Below are 8,299 nucleotides of genomic sequence, written 5' to 3'. Positions count from 1 at the left end.
CGTCAGGCATTGTTACTGATGGACAGTCCTTAGGCGTCAGGCATTGTTACTGATGGCCAGTCCTTAGGCGTCAGGCATTGTTACTGATGGCCAGTCCTTAGGCGTCAGGCATTGTTACTGATGGCCAGTCCTTAGGCGTCAGGCATTGTTACTGATGGCGAGTCCTTAGGCTTCAGGCATTGTTACTGATGGCGAGTCCTTAGGCATCAGGCATTGTTACTGATGGAGAGTCTTTAGGCGTCAGGCATTGTTACTGATGGCCAGTCCTTAGGCGTCAGGCTTTGTTACTGATGGCGAGTCCTTAGACTTCAGGCATTGTTACTGATGGAGAGTCCTTAGGCTTCAGGCATTGTTACTGATGGAGAGTCCTTAGGCGTCAGGCATTGTTACTGATGGAGAGTCCTTAGGCGTCAGGCATTGTTACTGATGGAGAGTCCTTAGGCGTCAGGCATTGTTACTGATGGCGAGTCCTTAGGCTTCAGGCATTGTTACTGATGGCGAGTCCTTAGGCGCCAGGCATTGCTACTGCTGCTGAGTCCTTGGGCTTCAGGCATTGTTACTGATGGCGAGTCCTTAGGCGCCAGGCATTGTTACTGATGGCGAGTCCTTAGGCGTCAGGCATTGTTACTGATGGCCAGTCCTTAGGCTTCAGGCATTGTTACTGATGGCGAGTCCTTAGGTGCCAGGCATTGCTACTGATGGCGAGTCCTTAGGCTTCAGGCATTGTTACTGATGGCGAGTCCTTAGGCGCCAGGCATTGTTACTGATGGCGAGTCCTTAGGCGCCAGGCATTGCTATTGATGGCGAGTCCTTATGCGCCAGGCATTGCTACTGATGGCCATTCCTTAGGCGTCAGGCATTGTTACTGATGGCCAGTCCTTAGGCATCAGGCATTGTTACTGATGGCCAGTCCTTAGGCGTCAGGCACTGTTACTGATGGCCAGTCCTTAGGCGTCAGGCATTGTTACTGATGGCCAGTCCTTAGGCGTCAGGCATTGTTACTGATGGCCAGTCCTTAGGCGTCAGGCATTGTTACTGATGGTGAGTCCTTAGGCTTCAGGCATTGTTACTGATGGCGAGTCCTTAGGCATCAGGCATTGTTACTGATGGAGAGTCTTTAGGCGTCAGGCATTGTTACTGATGGCCAGTCCTTAGGCTTCAGGCATTGTTACTGATGGAGAGTCCTTAGGCTTCTGGCATTGTTACTGATGGAGAGTCCTTAGGCTACAGGCATTGTTACTGATGGAGAGTCCTTAGGCGCCAGGCATTGTTACTGATGGAGAGTCCTTAGGCGTCAGGCATTGTTACTGATGGAGAGTCCTTAGGCGTCAGGCATTGTTACTGATGGAGAGTCCTTAGGCGTCAGGCATTGTTACTGATGTAGAGTCCTTAGGCGTCAGGCATTGTTACTGATGGACAGTCCTTAGGCGTCAGGCATTGTTACTGATGGCCAGTCCTTAGGCGTCAGGCATTGTTACTGATGGCCAGTCCTTAGGCGTCAGGCATTGTTACTGATGGCCAGTCCTTAGGCGTCAGGCATTGTTACTGATGGCGAGTCCTTAGGCTTCAGGCATTGTTACTGATGGAGAGTCCTTAGGCTTCAGGCATTGTTACTGATGGAGAGTCCTTAGGCTTCAGCCATTGTTACTGATGGCAAGTCCTTAGGCTTCAGGCATTGTTACTGATGGAGAGTCTTTAGGCGTCAGGCATTGTTACTGATGGAGAGTCCTTAGGCGTCAGGCATTGTTACTGATGGCCAGTCCTTAGGCGTCAGGCTTTGTTACTGATGGCGAGTCCTTAGGCTTCAGGCATTGTTACTGATGGAGAGTCCTTAGGCTTCAGGCATTGTTACTGATGGAGAGTCCTTAGGCGTCAGGCATTGTTACTGATGAAGAGTCCTTAGGCGTCAGGCATTGTTACTGATGGAGAGTCCTTAGGCGTCAGGCATTGTTACTGATGGCGAGTCCTTAGGCGTCAGGCATTGTTACTGATGGCGAGTCCTTAGGCTTCAGGCATTGTTACTGATGGCGAGTCCTTAGGCGCCAGGCATTGCTACTGCTGCTGAGTCCTTGGGCTTCAGGCATTGTTACTGATGGCGAGTCCTTAGGCGCCAGGCATTGTTACTGATGGCGAGTCCTTAGGCGTCAGGCATTGTTACTGATGGCCAGTCCTTAGGCTTCAGGCATTGTTACTGATGGCGAGTCCTTAGGTGCCAGGCATTGCTACTGATGGCGAGTCCTTAGGCTTCAGGCATTGTTACTGATGGCGAGTCCTTAGGCGCCAGGCATTGTTACTGATGGCGAGTCCTTAGGCGCCAGGCATTGCTATTGATGGCGAGTCCTTAGGCGCCAGGCATTGCTACTGATGGCCATTCCTTAGGCGTCAGGCATTGTTACTGATGGCCAGTCCTTAGGCATCAGGCATTGTTACTGATGGCCAGTCCTTAGCCATCATTCACACCTGATTGCCCTTAACTAGGGATATATTCACATGCAGGCATCTGCCCCAGACGCAGTCTGCACTTATCTTTTAACTTCCATCTTTTAAATTACATCTTTTTAATTATGAATTTGAATTAGACTGAATTGGACTGGAATTGACTGGAAGGTAACAGAATACCAACCACTACAATGTTTTGGTTTCTTTTTTCTTTCACCCCCATACTACTTTCCTTCCTACAATCTCCTGCAATCCCTCCACCTAGTAAGGAACTAGTCATTTCTTCCTCCATACTCCCCAGCCACCTCACCTTCTCCTCAGAACTGTTCCTCCACATACAATCCTTTTTCTCCAGACACACACGGCCGCATCATGTCCTATCCTGCTCCCACCTTCTAATGTTCTGTCTGCTACTCCTCATTGCTGGTGACATATCCCCAAATCCCGGCCATCCCCAACACATCCCAACGCTCATTTCTAACCCCCTGCCACGATCCTCTGCATGTTTTCCCAACCATGACAACCTCATACCCATTCATCCAGCCCCCACTCCCCAGGTCCACTTACCTGGAGCACTATGGAACGCGCGCTCCATCTGCAACAAACTGCCATTTATCCATGACCTCTTCATCACCAACACACTCTCCTTCCTCGGCCTCACTGAAACCTGGCTCACCCCCTCTGACTCAGCCTCTCCAGCCGCTCTTTCCTATAGCGGAATCCACCTCTCTCACACCCCTCGCCCCAGCAACAAACGTGGTGGAGGAGTTGGCTTGCTCCTGTCTGACACCTGCTTTTTCACTCCAATCCCGCTACCACCCTCCGCTAATCTTCCCTCGTTTGAGGTGCACTCTGTCGGCATTTATTCCCCCTCCAACCTCCAGCTGGCTGTCATCTATCGCCCCCCAGAACTAGCCATCTCCACCTTTCTCGACCACTTCACCACCTGGCTACTTCAATTCCTCTCTGTTGACATCCCCACTATCATCATGGGTGATTTCAATATCCCCATTGACACTTCCACCTCAGATGCCTCTAAATTTTTATCACTGACTGCCTCCTTTGGCTTCACTCAATGGTCCTCTGAGGCCACTCACAAAGATGGCCACATGCTGGACCTTATCTTCACCCGCCTCTGCTCCCTTACTAATCTCACTAACACACCCCTCCCCCTGTCTGACCACAACCTACTGACATTCTCTTCCCTCTCCTCTCCTAATGTGCAACCCCTACTCCACAAACTCCCTCGCAGAAATCTCAAACATCTCAACTTACACTCACTCTCGGAGTCCCTTCTCAAGATTCAAAGATTCAAGATTCAAAGAAGCTTTATTGGCAGGACCAAATACACATCAGTTTTGCCAAAGCAAGTGTATAAAGGCAATAGGGATAGGGACTGTGGGGATGTTGGGTAGGAGCTGTAGGGAAGGTGGATGGGGGCAGATCCATTGTGGGGGCTATAGTCCATGGCATAGGGGAGGTGGATGGGGCAGATCCATTGTGGGGGCTATAGTCCATGGCATAGGGGAGGTGGATGGGGCAGATCCATTGTGGGGGTTATAGTCCATGGCATAGGGGAGGTGGATGGGGCAGATCCATTGTGGGGGCTATAGACCATGGCATAGGGGAGGTGGATGGGGGCTACAGTCCATGGCATAGGGGAGGTGGATGGGGCAGGTCCAGGTTGGGGGCTATAGTCCATGACATCATAGTTCTCTTTCTCGCAGTCTATGACATTCGCTCACATACCGCGCTGCTATCTCCACTGCTCTCTCTTCTTCCCCCAGCAGGATATATGTTTTCTCTTCCTCCTTCATGGTGATGAAGTCTGGGAAGAGATGTGAGAGTCTCCTGAAGTGAGTGTCCCTCACTGCTGAGTATTTGGAGCAGTGTAGCAGGAAGTGGGTTTCGTCCTCTATGGCCTCCTGATCACAGTGTTGGCACAGTCTTTCCTCCCTGGGCTTGTAGCTCTGCCTGTGTCGGCCACATTCGATGGCCAGACTGTGGGCACTGAGTCTATATCGGCTCAGGATCTGGCGGTCTCTGGGGTCCGGGAGTTTCTCCAGATATGGGGCCAGTCTGTAGTCTCTCTGTAGGCTCCGGTACATGGTCAGTTTCTGTGAGCTGATGATCTCATTCTTCCAGTCACTGACATACCTCTCCTGGCCTTCGTCTGCCATCTTCTTGATTCCGGCTTTTGTCAGGTTGTTGTGATTGGTGATTGGTCTCCCTCTTACAGACATAGCTTCCCTTCATGACACAGATGCTGCTGACACTTTTTATAACACCACAATAACAGCAACACTCGATTCAGCCGCCCCGCTCATGCATAGTAAAACTCGTACACTCAACAGGCAGTCCTGGCTGAGCAGCCTGACCAAAGAATTGAGATGGGCTTCCAGGATCGCTGAGCGGAGAAGCAATCCCGCTCTGCCGACCACTTCACTGCATATAAGCAGTCCCTCGCCAGCTTCAAGTCCACGCTCACTGCCGCAAAACCAACTTACTTCTGATCTCTCATATCCTCCCTGTCTCACAACCCTAAACAGCTTTTCAACACTTTCAATTCTCTACTCCGTCCCCCAGCACCTCCTCCCTCCCCCCTCATTTCTGATGAAGTCTTCGCCTCTTTCTTTAAACAGAAGATCGATACGATCAGAGAAAGCTTTGGCCCACAGTGCCCAGTGCCCCTCTTAGCTGCTCAACCCTGCTCCTCCAAAACCAGCTTCTCCACCATGACAGAAGATCAGCTCTCCACCCTCCTGTCAAGATCACACCTTACCACCTGCACACTCGACTCGCTCCCGTCCCACCTCATCCCTAACCTTTCCATGGTCTTCATCCCAACCCTAACGCACCTCTTCAACCTCTCACTCACAACAGGTGTCTTCCCCTCATCCTTCAAGCATGCCAAGATCACACCCATCCTCAAAAAGCCCTCCCTCGACCCTCTGTGTCTAGCTATCGCCCGATATCTCTTCTCCCTTATGCCTCCAAATTGCTGGAGCAACACGTCCATCTTGAACTGTCCTCCCACCTCTCTTCCTGTTCCCTCTTTGATCGGTTACAATCAGGCTTCTGTTCCCATCACTCAACTGAAAGTGCCCTAACTAAAGTCACCAATTACCTACTAACTGCCAGGAGCAAGCGACACTACTCTGTCCTCCTTCTCCTGGACCTGTCTTCTGCCTTCGACACTGTGGACCACTCCCTTCTGCTACAAATCCTCTCATCTCTTGGCCTCACAGACTTGGCCCTTTCCTGGATCTCGTCATATCTCACAGACCGAACATTCAGTGTCTCCCTCCCCCACACCACCTCCTCACCTCGCCCCTTGTCAGTCGGTGTTCCTCAAGGCTCTGTTCTAGGACCCCTACTCTTCTCCATCTACACTTTTGGCCTGGGACAGCTCATAGAATCCCACTGTATGCAGTACCATCTCTACGATGATGACACGCAGATCTACCTATCCGGAGCTGTCCTCACCTCCTTACTTACCAAAATCCCACACTGTCTGTCTGCTATCTCGGCCTTCTTCTCTGCTCGCTTTCTAGAACTGAACATGGACAAAACAGAATTCATCATCTTTCCCCCATCTCACTCTACCCCTCCAACAGACCTATCCATCAATGTCAATGGCTGCTCATTTTCCCCAGTCCCACACGCCTGGTGCCTCGGGGTGATCCTCAACTCTGCCCTCTCTTTCAAGCCACATATCCAAGCTCTTGCCTCCTCCTGCCGTCTCAAACTCAAAAATATTTCCCGGATCCGTGCTTTCCTTGACAGCGACACCGCAAAAACTTTAAAGAGTGACCCCTGGTGTTAAATTAAAAACAAAATAAATATAAATTCACCTACTGGACTCACGCCTTCCTAAGGGACTGTATCCCATTTCTCCCACCTCATCCTTCTTCTCGATTGTGTTTGATATTACCAGGGTTCTAGGGAGCCTTGTCTGAACAGAGCGGGGGTTGGGCATGCGCGCCTCAAGGGGGTTGGGGAGTTATCTCCTAACCCAGAGATAAGAGATAACTTCCAAAATTAGCATAACCCCTTCAAGGGAAAACACACATTGACATAGTGTACAGTGTTTTGCCTGATAAAATTCTCACATTCACAGGGTTCAAATATGAACATGTACAGTAGAAGTAGGGTGGGCCCCAGAAGTAAATTCCTCCTGTGGGCCTTAGTCACCCCAGTCTGACCCTGCCCGCACTCAACAGGCCAGGCATATATCAGGATGTAGAGTTAACATGAGACCTGTATCCTGCCTGGACATGGTGGTTTGTATCAATGTCAGGGGTCTTAAACTCGCCTTATAGAGCATGTGGCAAAATTGTCTGCTGCACAAGACCCCTTTCTAGTAGCTCCATCACTTCACAGTAAAAGCTTTGTCTCTTTTAAGTACCAGACTCGAGGGGGGAGCGGATAATGAACACTTCCTGGGCGTCCTTCATTATGTACTAAAATTGCAAACATCCTGACTTCTTAGCTGTCCCTCGCTGTGATTTATTGTGCCCAGGAATACAGCAGGAGCCTATATAACCGCAAGGTTACTCCGCTCACTCAAGGTTATGCTCCTAATCCTATTAAATGGAAGATCACAAGTAGCTTTACTGCCTCATGAGCTGCCCTTCAGCAGTCACATAATCCTCTAAATCTGCATTTACAGATTTGCACATCGGCATCCACATAAATACGATGAAATCTATACTAGTTAATGTGAGTGTCGGACTGCAGCTGGAGCCACATTTGTGTTAATTATGTATTTTTAGGGCATTTCTATTTCCATTGGAAATGTTAGAAAAATAAATTGGGGAAGTAAGGAGTGCAGTACGATTTGTGACCACAAGGTGGCAGAGCAGAGAATTATCAGTGCTATCAAGAATTGCAAAATGTGTATATACCACAACATAGCCCAATCTATCAGAGTGTCACAGCGCTATGTGTGTGCTCTATATCTGTTCTAGCTTCTTCTCTAGTCCCTGTAGTTCATTTGGGCCCCTTCCTTTATGTCCACCATGGTGTAATGTTCGAAACAGCTGCAAAGAGAGGAAATCTTCCCAGAAATGGGGTGAAAGGATTGATGGTTTTACTGGTAAGTGTATTAAACGCACATGCTTAAATTAAGCGCCCCAATCTCCCTTTGATCTGCGTACTTCAGAGCCAGCTACGATTTCACGACCCTTAGAAATGCAAAGCCATCCTTACTGCTTTCTTAAAAGCAGCCTAATCTCCAAACCATAGGAGATGTTCAGTACTCTGGGAGATTGTAACATTTTTTGTTAGTTTCCCAGCCTGGCCTAAACTATGGACGTGTCGGAATTCTACTTGTAAAATCCACATGGAGGAGACCTTGGTTAAACCAGGGTGCAGTATCCAGACGCGTAATAAGCTATGATTTATAATCTGTAAAGGGGCCCCAACAGGTAGGCACTTATTATGATTCTGGTGTATCTGAGGGGCTTTTGGACCTTCTCAAGTACCAAAGCTCAGATACGACACTTAGAACATTCATTTCGGGCAGCCTCACCCATCCGCAGAGCGGTCTGAATAAACTGCGGTCCAATTCAAATCTGCTGGGCCGATAAATTATATTGAGGAACAAGAGAAAAAATATTCCCCTAAATACAGAAACAATAAACAATTTAACATATATATATATATATATATATATATATATATATATATATATATATATGTTAAATTGTTTATGTTTGAGTAGTGTTCCCTTTATTTTTTTGAGCAGTGTATATAAAGTATAGATATATGTATATCCTCGTACTTTAGGATAATATATATATATACCGTATATATACGGTATATATATATATATATATATATATATATATATATACGG

At 48.5% G+C, this 8,299-nt stretch overlaps 1 long non-coding RNA gene across 1 annotated transcript in view; it reads left to right on the top strand.

Moving 5' to 3' along the window:
• The first annotated feature begins 7,382 nt into the window (after positions 1-7,382).
• LOC138673941 (uncharacterized) overlaps positions 7,383-8,299 on the top strand; it is a 114,852-nt gene continuing 113,935 nt past the window's right edge. The window contains exon 1 of the long non-coding RNA XR_011320382.1: positions 7,383-7,537. This is a non-coding gene — a long non-coding RNA (uncharacterized lncRNA). The remainder of the gene's footprint in view (positions 7,538-8,299) is intronic.

Source organism: Ranitomeya imitator, chromosome 4 (genome assembly GCF_032444005.1).
Source record: "Ranitomeya imitator isolate aRanImi1 chromosome 4, aRanImi1.pri, whole genome shotgun sequence".
NCBI lineage: Eukaryota > Metazoa > Chordata > Amphibia > Anura > Dendrobatidae > Ranitomeya > Ranitomeya imitator.
The sequence above is the reverse complement of the archived record's forward strand: the minus strand, read 5'-3'. Positions and strand labels throughout refer to the sequence as shown.